This window comes from Rattus rattus, chromosome 4 (assembly GCF_011064425.1).
Source record: "Rattus rattus isolate New Zealand chromosome 4, Rrattus_CSIRO_v1, whole genome shotgun sequence".
NCBI classification, from domain to species: Eukaryota; Metazoa; Chordata; class Mammalia; order Rodentia; family Muridae; genus Rattus; species Rattus rattus.
Window position 1 is genome coordinate 63,349,236 of NC_046157.1, and position 11,192 is coordinate 63,360,427.

The 11,192-nt window shown below is 41.2% G+C and overlaps 1 pseudogene; it reads left to right on the plus strand.

Moving 5' to 3' along the window:
- Nucleotides 1–9,994: 9,994 nt before the first annotated feature.
- Nucleotides 9,995–10,749, plus strand: LOC116898369 (annotated as a pseudogene).
- Nucleotides 10,750–11,192: the final 443 nt, after the last annotated feature.

Consider the following 11,192-nt stretch of genomic DNA (forward strand, 5'->3'; position numbering starts at 1 on the left):
CGGAATCATAGTAGTAGACTAGCCTCTAGGTCACATGACCTACATAGTCTCAATTTTTTTTTTTTTTGTTTTTTTTTTTTTCTACTTTGGCGAAGTCCATTTTGGGTTCCATCTCATGGACTTGGACTTAAATCTAATCAAAAAAGTGGTTGGTTACTCCCATAACTTTCGTGCCACTATTGAAGCAGTTAATCTCATAGGTAGGCAGCGTCACTAATGTAAGTTGCAGGCTTTGTAACTAGGAGAAATGGATAGTTACCTCTCCCTGGTAGTGTGAAAATACCTTTCAGCACCATGAATGCTGGTCAGCAGGGGGTTAAGTTTCTAGTTGAACACCAGCTTGATCTCTCCACATTTGAGGATGTAAATTAAATGATGTCTTCAGCAATAGGGCCTTATCATCAGGTTGTGGAGGAAACCATCACCTGACTTTCCTTGGTCTGCATTGTTAGGTCGGAGGCCTGTGGGGTTCCTTTAAGCATTGACTCAACAAAAATCGACCAATATTTGGTACTGAGAATTTATTGATGGTGTAAGATTCTACTCAGGGCATTTTTCTCTCCATTATCTTGGAGACTCCATTTAAATTCCTTTCATATATGTGTATGTTTTAGAAACATCTACGAAAATGTGTGTTTCCATATGACTTTTCAAAAGTCCTTTAGTGTTCATAGCCCCTTCTCCATATTCCCTCCTTTACCATATCTCCCTCCTATTTAATCCTCCTCCTCCTTGTTTCTTCTTATCTCTTGGTAACAACTATATTCTATTTCCCCCTGCTTTGAAGGTTTTTTCTTACCGAGTTTCTCACGAGACGATTATTCGATGGAAACACACACACCTAAATCTTAAAGCTAACATCTGCTCATAAAGAAGACCTGTTATATTTGTCTTTTTTGCTTCTGGGTTACTTCATGTTGAGTTGACCTCTCATTTCCACCCTTGACCTTTAATATTTGCTCTCAGGGTCTGGCCCAAACTACTGGACACTTCTGCTTGGTTTGTTCTGATTCCTTTTGCAGCTTTTGCAGGAATTTCTGACAAATAGCTCTTTTTATACCAGTTCTACCTTTATTAACTATTCAATTTCTTGAGAGCAAAAGCAAAAATTCATCAAGTGCTTATATTTAGCCCTTGGCTCAGGATTGGCACTATTAAAAGGTGTGACCTTGTTGGAAGAAGTGTGTCACTGTTGGGGTGGGCTTTGAGAGACCTTCTTTCTAGCTGCCTGGGCTATTTTCCTCCTGTTTGTCTTTGAAATAAGATGTAGAAAGCACACCTTTTGCAGCACTATGCCTGCCTGGACACTCCATGCTTTCTGCCATGAGGATAGTGGAGTGAACCTCTGAAACTGTAGACCAGCCCCAATTAAATATTTGCCTTAATAAGAGTTGCCTTGGTCATGGTGTCTTTTTCAAAGTGATGAAAACCCTAAGACAGCCCTCAAGATGTGGTCCACCTTATTTTTCTCTATAGATATTCTGGCATTTCCTCACTGGAAATTCTCACCCATTCCACCCTGCCTTTGCACCCAGGGCTTCCCTACTCTGTCCTTGAGGCCATTGCAGCCATTTCTTTAGGTCCCTGAAATTGGCTGTTTATTTTCTTCCTGCAACATTCATTATTTTTAAACAAGATGTATTTATTTTATGTATATGTATACTGTCACTGTCTTCAGACACACCAGAAGAGGGCATCAGATCCCATTACAGATGGTTATGAGCCACCATGTGGTTGCTGAGAATTGAACTCAGGACCTCTGAAAGAGCAGTCGGAGCTCTAACCACTGAGCCATCTCTCCAGCCCTTCCTACAACATTCATGAAACTCTCAAAATGCCTACTCTCGCTCTTTTCCATGGGCTTTTTATTTCTCTCTCCAACTCTGTGTTAAGTGGCAAACAATGCATTTCTTAATGTTTCAAGGGGACATACATTTTGAACTCCTCATAGACTTTATAGTGGAATAGAAGATGTGTCTGAATTTTCAGTATTCTACTGAGTAAAGCAGAGAAAGGGATCTAATATCTGTTTTTACTCTCACTGCAGACACTCTTTGCAGTGCTTTGTAAGATGGGCACAACCTGTGGGGGGAGGTTGAATAATTTCTCCTTGATAATATACTCAGAATTTATTGTTCTCTAGTTCTGTCTTAAGTAGGTTCTACAATGGGAAGAGTTTAATGGAATAGTTTCACTAGTTTATCCTTCCCATGTAGAGAGACAGGCGTGCTAAGATTACGTAAAGAGAACTCTGGCTGTGTGTAATCGGTGACTCTGGTTTTGTTACATATCTGAGAAGGTATGACACTCAGATACAGATAACTTTCTAAAACTGTGGTGTGGATTGCCTGCTTACAGAGGAAAGAGGGTATAAAATGCAGAAAATACACTTGTAGATTACGGTAGCAACGCTCTCAAAGCTGGGCTGACTCTCTTCTGTGCTATACTTCTGTGTCAGAACCTGCAGTGGTCCACTTTTTGCATCTGTATTCCTTTACCCTTCATTTTGCCACTATTGTGCTGGACCAGGAAACTCTTTCTCTGAAAGCACTTATGGATTTTTCCTTGGTTGTTCCTAGAAGAATAACTTTCATTTTAACACATTAAAATACCTTTAAGGTCAGTCTTGAGAGTTCTGTCATTTTATCCAGGAATTTCTGTCATACATACATACATACATACATACATACATACATACATACATACATACATGAAAAAACACTTACCTGTACTTACGTTTAAAACTGGGAGCCTAAAATGGTTGGAACTGGAAAATATCATCCTGAGTGAGGTAACCCAATCACAGAAAGACATACATGGTATGCACTCATTGATAAGTGGCTATTAGCCCAAATGCTTGAATTACCCTAGATGCCTAGAACAAATGAAACTCAAGACGGATGATCAAAATGTGAATGCTTCACTCCTTCTTTAAAAGGGGAACAAAAATACCCTTGTCAGGAAGAGAGGCAAAGATTAAAACAGAGACTGAAGGAACACCCATTCAGAGCCTGCCCCACATGTGGCCCATACATATACAGCCACCCAATTAGACAAGATGGATGAAGCAAAGAAGTGCAGGCCGACAGGAGCTGGATGTAGATCGCTCCTGAGAGACACAGCCAGAATACAGCAAATACAGAGGCGAATGCCAGCAGCAAACCACTGAACTGAGAATAGGACCCCCGTTGAAGGAATCAGAGAAAGAACTGGAAGAGCTTGAAGGGGCTTGAGACCCCATATGTACAACAATGCCAAGCTAAACCAGAGCTTCCAGGGACTAAAGCCACTACCTAAAAGACTACACATGGACTGACCCTGGACTCTGACCTCATAGGTAGCAATGAATATCCTAGTAAGAGCACCAGTGGAAGGGGGAAGCCCTGGGTCCTGCTAAGACTGAACCCCAGGCGGCAATGGGGGAGGTTGGGGGAGGGGAACACCCATAAAGAAGGGGAGTGGGAGGGGTTAGGGGGATGTTGACCTGAAAACCGGGGAAGGGAATAACATTCGAAATGTAAATAAGAAATACTCAAGTTAATAAAAAAAAAACAAAACAAAAAAAAAAAAAAAAAAAACTGGGAGCCTAAATTTTATTCTGATGGAACATAGTAGACTATTGAACACTGCAAAGATGCCTGTATTTTTATTTTGGCTGTGACTGCCTAGCTATGGCGTCCTGTCTTCCTAATGAGAGTCATGTCCTTGCTAAAATGCTAGAGAAACACATCAACATTGGAGAGAAGTCGTTTCATGGTAGCTTATATTTAACTTGGACTAGGTGGTTCCCGGTTTTGAATCCAGGCACATACATGCCCAGGATGGCAAACCACAAGGCAGTTTCTGGCAACAGCAAGTGATTGCAGCCCTTTTCATGGAAAATTTTCTAAATAAAAAATTTCATAGTAAGTATGTAGAGGAAAATAGAGCTTCACTGTCCTACCTATGAGACACTTTCTGCCTTCCTTGTGGCCTCTGTAGCTTGTCTCTTCCTCCTGCTCCTGCTCCTTACTCTCATCCCCACCCCCTGACCTCTGCATACTTGCCACCTCTTTTTTTTGTAGCACCCCAGCTAATGTTAGCTGGTCTTGCTGCTCCTCTCCATAGCTAGGGCAGAATTGAACTTCATCACTCTGGACTGACTTGTAGATGTGTTTGGTGCCATCTACATTGGAAGTCCAAGTCTGTTTCCCTTGAGAATTCATGTTCTGGACCGCTGTCTTCAAGAATAGCTTTTTCTCTCAGCCTTGTATTAGGTACTTTTTCTGTCTCTGTGATCAAATAATGACAGAGTCCTTTGAGGGAGGAGACATTGATTTTGACTTACAGCTCTGGAAATACAGGCATTTATGACAGGGAAGGCTTGGCAGTAGAAACAGCTTGATTGGTGGTGACAAGGACTACATGTGACCACACTGTGGTAGAAGCCAGGAAGCATGGAGCTCAGGGTGGACGTGGGGTGAGTTTCTAACCTGAAGAGGTCCACCCAAGTGACCCACCTCTACAGGTGTGCTTTCACACACACACACACACACACACACACACACACACACACACACATCTTCATGCTCACTTGTGCTTGCACATACAATAAAAATGCCACAATAAAAATAAAATTGCAAATGTGATGAAATGATATATAAAGTATATTCAGCTATAAATATACTTTACTTAAACTAATTTATTGGGCTTAAATTTTATTAGAAGAGAGCTGCATTCTTCCATTTGTCTAGGTCACACTCAGCCCCTATTACATGACATAATCATAATCATAATCATAATCATAATCACAACCTCATCCTGAAGGCAGGTGTCCTGGGAAGCAAAGCAGTACAGTCAGCTGAGGCTAGCTGATGCAAGAAAAAAAAACTTGCTGAGCTTGACACAGAGGATAATTTCAAGTGCACAATCAAGTGGCATCCTGAACAGGATGTAGATAGCCACACCCTTCTATGTGCCGACTCCATTTCTTCCAGGACCAGTCACCTTACCATCAACAATTCTAGAATTCCTTCATATATGACCTGCCCATTATTTCAAAGACTCCTGCTAATCTGTTTGTATTCCAAACGTCGAAATATTTAGACATATTGGAAAGGGATGACCCTGCTGCTTTTTGGAATTCTCTTAGTACAGACACCCAGACTTGGTACTTTCTCCAATATATAATTCATCCTAGATGAATTATAGACTTGTCAGTAGGTCCAGCATCAGCTGTCTCTTGCCTCAAGGTCAAGCAGCCCTCCCCCACTCCCTACAGAACTACCTCCAGTTCCTTTTTAGGTCCATCTCCTGGCCAGGCTTCTCATCCTCCGAGGAGCTGCTCATCCCCTTTCTGACTGTCACAGTTTTCTTCATTCAAGATTCTGTGAACAGAGTTGGCCTGCTGGTACGCTCTCTGGACTCTACCCAAAGCAGCAAGGTGACACCTTGCTCACCTCCTCTTGCCTTTAATGCCTAAATCTTGCTGGATCGACAGAAGCATTGAACGCCCGTGTGGACTAAGTCTCTGCATTTACTCAGCAAAGGAAAACTGCTAAACTCTTTCCACACCAGGGAAGCTTTGTCCCTGTGAGATGCAATGATTGATTTTCAGATCTGGCCAAGCATCCTGTTGGCTATTGCGTTAAGTTCCCCACTGCATGCACAATGTATTAAGATTTGTGGTGACTTAAAAAACTGAAGTAAAAAGCACACACCAGGAAAGGCAGTCACATCTGTTAATGTGAACCAATTGATGGAAATGCCTCCTGCAGTCATAACTTGTGAGTGGAGCTATGAATCAGATTCTAGAAGACTCTTTGACCTGATAGCATTAAGTCAACTGCCAGGATATGGTAGGGGCTACACTGCTTTCTGACAGGGTTTAATTTGTGTTCCCTCTGTTTCAGTATAACTTAAAAATATTGGGGAAGTTACCCTGAAAAGACTAAATAGAAGTGGCTAAGTCCTGACCAATTAAAAAGCTATTTTTAAGCCGGTTTTAATCAGTGTGGTGTCCAACTGAAGTGAGAACGTACTCTGCTAGCAAGTCAATGTACTGTAGCAAAAGGGTAAACTTCTTACTAAACCCAAGGCTAATTCCCTTCCTGATAGGCTGTAGGCCTTAGTTTCACAGTAAAGGGCTTTAAGCAGAGGCCTTCCAAAGTATTTTAGGAAAAAGTTAGGAATTTATGATTCTTATAGATTCAATTGGAAACTGTCCTAATCTATATGCTAAATTGCATGTGCCCACTCTCCAGGGGCCCTCCCTGTTTTCGTTACTTTCAAAGATTAAAGATACTGCTATAAATACCTGTCTCTACTTCTATAGTAAAAGCCTCCTCCATACCTCATTGGTACCTGAATGCAGTGGGTTGGCACCTTGGTGAGGACAAATCCCAAACAAACCTAGACAACAAAGAAATGTGAGCAATTCCTTGAGTTTTAATTCATATCATATTGTAAGTGAGATTGTACATCATCTTCACACTGTAATTCCAGTAAGTCCGATTCTACTGCTGTTGAATGAAGCCATTGAATACAGAAATAGAGTTTTGAGAACAGAGATAAACGGCCTTTAAGGAACCATCTTTTCTAATAGCCATAAAGACAAAATGGACATTTGAAGTACATTTATCTCTAGCTTTGAATGAGTGGGTACCAGTGTAACCAGTTAATCCTACAGTGGTACATTGCTTGATAATTATTCCGATGTTATCTGACGGTCACCAGACATTCTGTGTTCTCTACACCAGATTGCTGATTACAAGGTCTTGGGTCATTGTTTTCCTTGTTTCTGTTTCCTGAAGTGGCTGACTTTGTGGTCAATATTTTCATCACTTAAAAATGATTAAGTGATTAATCACAGTTGCTCTTCCTTTAGATTTCTGAATGCCAGGAAAAGAGAGACAAAGAGAGAGAAAAGACACATTTATGAAAGATAATTTGCACGGCTAATATATTTAAGACCCAAGACTTACTCATATTTCTTTTTTGTCACCTGCCCATATATATTTTTATGCATTATGTTTTTCTTATTTACTAAACATTTTGTTTACAATATAAACTTCAGATTTATATATCACATTCAAATGTCAGTGTATCACTTACTTTTAGCTTTTCTTACAGGGTTTACAGTTTTTGTTCCTGGAGGGGAGTGACTTGCTGGGACCTTGCTCATAGCTAGTCAAGACAATGGAACCATTGTGTTGGAGCACTGTTTTTCCTAACTGATACACTGGGGCAGGAAGTCCAGGGCTGGACCAAGTAGTATTTATGGAAGATAGTTTTAAAGAATATGCAGCCCTTGCTTCTGTGAGGCAATCAGGCTCACCTGTAACTTACATCTATCACTGCAGGTCTGTTCTCATAGGTCTTTCTGGTTCATGTGTAATGACTTTTACTCAACTACAGCTGTAACTGAATAAAAATATGTCATTATAACATCTGCCTATGTGTATAGACATTCTAAAGAGCCTCTATGAATCTGTAGTAACCGTTGTGATGACGTCTCCAGATAAATTATTCAATATACAACACACACACACACACACACATATCAAATTCAGTGACTCTTACTGGTTTGATTACAAAAATATTGTGCATGTATTGAGTAACTCATGTAATTTTTACTGACCAAGTTGGTTCATTTTTGTAGATGCTATATTTTTGCACTGTGTATGGTTTAGTAAATTCCGTAACATTTTCCTTGAAAGAAGTGAAATAAAAACAATCTGATCACCCTATATCTATTTGTCAACAACCGAATATGATAGTGCTTCCTCTAACACAGTCCACAGGTATTTTGTCCTTTGTCCTATATGACTTATATTTATCTAACAAGCTCCTCCATCACTTAAAAATATTAAAAAGTTAGTTATGTGTGCATGTGTGTGCATGTGCAGACGAGTGCAGCTACCCAAAGAGGCCAGCAGCATTAGATTCCTTGTGGAACTGGAGTTACTGGTGGTTGTGAGTCACCCAGTGTGGGTGCTGGGAATTGAACTGGGGTCTTCTGCAAGTGCAGTAGGCACTCTGAACTCCTGAGTCACTTCTCCAGTCTCCGCTGACCAGTTTCTCATTCAAGGTCATTTCATCTATTTCTTAAAATTTTTATTAGATTTAAAATGTTTATTTATATGTGTGTGTTTTGTCTACATGTATGTATATGCACCACTTGCATGCTTGCTGCCCATGTTGGTAGAAGAGGACATCAGAACCTCTGGAACTGGAGTAGCTGATGGACGTAAGCCCCTACATGGGTACTGAGAGTCCCTGGGTCCTCTACAGCAGCTACATATGCTCCTACCTGCTGAGGCCCTTTTTCATTTTTTTAATAAATGTTGTTTCAAATAATATTTTATTGATGCATGCTGCACAGGGCCAAGTTGCCTATTGGGATATTTCAGGAGGATAGAGTCCTAGAAAGATTACTTTTGGCCTAGATTTTGCTGCATTTTAAATTTGGATGGACTCTCCCATCTCTTTGTCCACAGGAATAGCACTATTTTACATTTCTCTAGCGCTTTCTCTCTCTCTCTCTCTCTCTCTCTCTCTCTCTCTCTCTCTCTGTCTCTCTCTCTCTCTCTGTGTGTGTCTCTGTGTGTGTGTGTGTGTGTGTGTTACTCTTTATAAATGAGTCCCTGAAAGCATCTGCTTACTTCATGTCACTTAAATTCTATCCAGAATTAACCAGAGATGGTGAACTTTGCCCTCAGGAACCAAAATTGAAAAGAGGAGAATTATGACCAGAGCACATGATTTTTTTAAAATGGGTGTTGTTGTTTATTGTGGTGTACTGTTCATTTTTCTTTGCCTAGCATTAGAAAAGTCAGGAAGTGTAGTGAATCAGGGAGAAGCAGCCAGAAAGGTAGTTAACAAACACTAATCTTCTCTTGCCTCAGGGCCATCATGATGTCTAGGTGTCTCGGGGAGGTTACGCATTATCCATCCATGACACTCACAGGAAAGGAGGGAGGGAGAGAAAGGGAGCTGGATGTCTCATGTCTAAAAGTAGAAACTTAAACACACCCTTGCTCAAAAAGCTCTCCAAACTACAAATTACTCCTGACTTAAAAAAAAAAAAACAAGGAAAAAAAAATCCTCTAACCTGTTTCCAAGAGGAACCCTGCTAAGAAAGAATAAAAAGAAAAGTATAAACAATTTTGTACACGTTGTTGGGCAAGAGCTGTGAAGATGCAGCTATCTGGGGAGATGGCTATGTGAGTAGCATGAGCACCTCAGTTCAGATGTTCTAGCATCTGCATAAAAGTGTCACACGTAGTTGTGGCCCTAGAGAAGGCCAGAGACACTTCCCATCAGCTTTCAGGTCAGATTCAGGTGAGGTAACCTTTCTCAGAAAGTAAGGTGGAGGCTGGCATATGGTTCAGGTGCTAGAGTGCTTGCCTGGAAGGTGCAAAGTCCAGTCTAATCCACAGTACTGTATAAACTGGCTGTGGAAGCACATGCCTGTAACACTGAGCTACAGAAGCAGTAGGATCAGAAATCACAGGTCATTCTAGACAACATAGTGTGTTCAAGACCAGCCCATGTGTGATGCATGAGACAAAAGAAGAAGGAGGAGGAGGAAGAAGAGAGGAGGGATGAAGGGGAGGAGGAAGAGGAGGAATATGGAGAAGAAAGAGAAGGAGAAAGACCTTTGGCTTCCATACTTGCCACAGAGAGATAGAGATAATGTTAGAGAGAGAGATGACAGATAGGTAGGTAGGTAGATGAATGGATGCATGGATAGATGGTAAATAGATAGATAGGTAGATAGATGGATAGATAGATAGATAGGTATAGATATATGATAGAGAGAGAGAGAGGGAGAGAGAGAGGGAGAGAGAGAGAGAGACAGAGAGAGAGACAGAGAGAGAGACATAGAATTGGAAAAGAGTACCAGGTCTCATAGAAACCACTGCCAGCATGGCAGTGTCCATCTGGCTCTGTATTCCTTTCTGCCCACGTGACTTTCCTGTGAGGATGACTATTTGCCTCATCTACTTCCAGAATGAAGACCATTCTCAGCAATCAGACTGTCAACATTCTAGAAAATGTCAGCATCACTCCGAAGGGGCAGCAGTCATTGTGAAGGGCCCCAGGGGAACTCTGCAGAGGGACTTCAGTCACATCAACGTAGAGCTGAGTCTTCTTGGAAAGAAAAAGAAATGGCTCCGTGTTGACAAGTGGTGGGGTAACAGGAAGGAGCTGGCCACCCTCAGAACCACCTGCAGTCATGTTCAGAACATGATCACGGGTGTTATGCTGGGCTTCGTTATGAGATGAGGTCCATGTATGCTCACTTCCTTATCAACGCTGTTATTCAGGAGAAAGGGTCTTTGGTTGAAATCCGAAATTTCTTGGGAAAAAAAATAAATAAAAATCTACAGGGTTCGGATGAGGTCAGATTTTGCTTGTTCTCTCTCAAGCCCAGAAGGATGAATTAATCCTTGAAGGAAATCATATTGAACTCGTTTCAAATTCAGCAGCTCTGATTCAGCGAGCCACACAGTTAAAAACAAGGATAGCAGGGAGTTTGTGGATGGCAGCTATGTGTCTGGGAGGGGAACCGTGCAGCAGACTGACGAGTGCACCCTCAGGAAACCTCTGGAGTTTTCCTACCTCCAGAGACAAGATCCTGATTACAAGGACAATTTGGGCTCTTTGGGGACAATAAGAGACTTACATATTGAAAAAGAAAAAGAAAATATCACAGCAGGTTTAGTATTTTTCTGTTTTACACTGACCCTCACAGTAAAACTGTGACCAGGACAGACCTGGTCTTGAAGAGGTGGATACTGTCAGCCCCCATTAGAGGGAGCAGAGCGTTGCTGGCATTCTGCGAAGTCACAACTTTCTATTTTTCACTTCAGCCTCTTGGTTGCAAAGATACTTCTAGAATATTATTTATTCTTATTTACTTTCTGGTTCATTTTTTTTCTCACAGAGTCCAAATTCTAGTACAGTACAATGTTTATTTTGGAAATACACACCATTTCCAACTCTCTTGGAAACTCCATTTCCAAGGTTCTTACAGTTTTCCTGTGTCTAGAAGGTCCTCCTTCCTTTAACGTGTGCCAGAATTCTATCTGTGCACTGCATTCACTTTTTCCTTAAATCTGCTTTTGTGAGCTCTGTGTTATTCTTCCTCTGAGCATACCCCCTATACTCTCTCTGCTACATATTTGGAATTCTTGGCAGATCTTCAT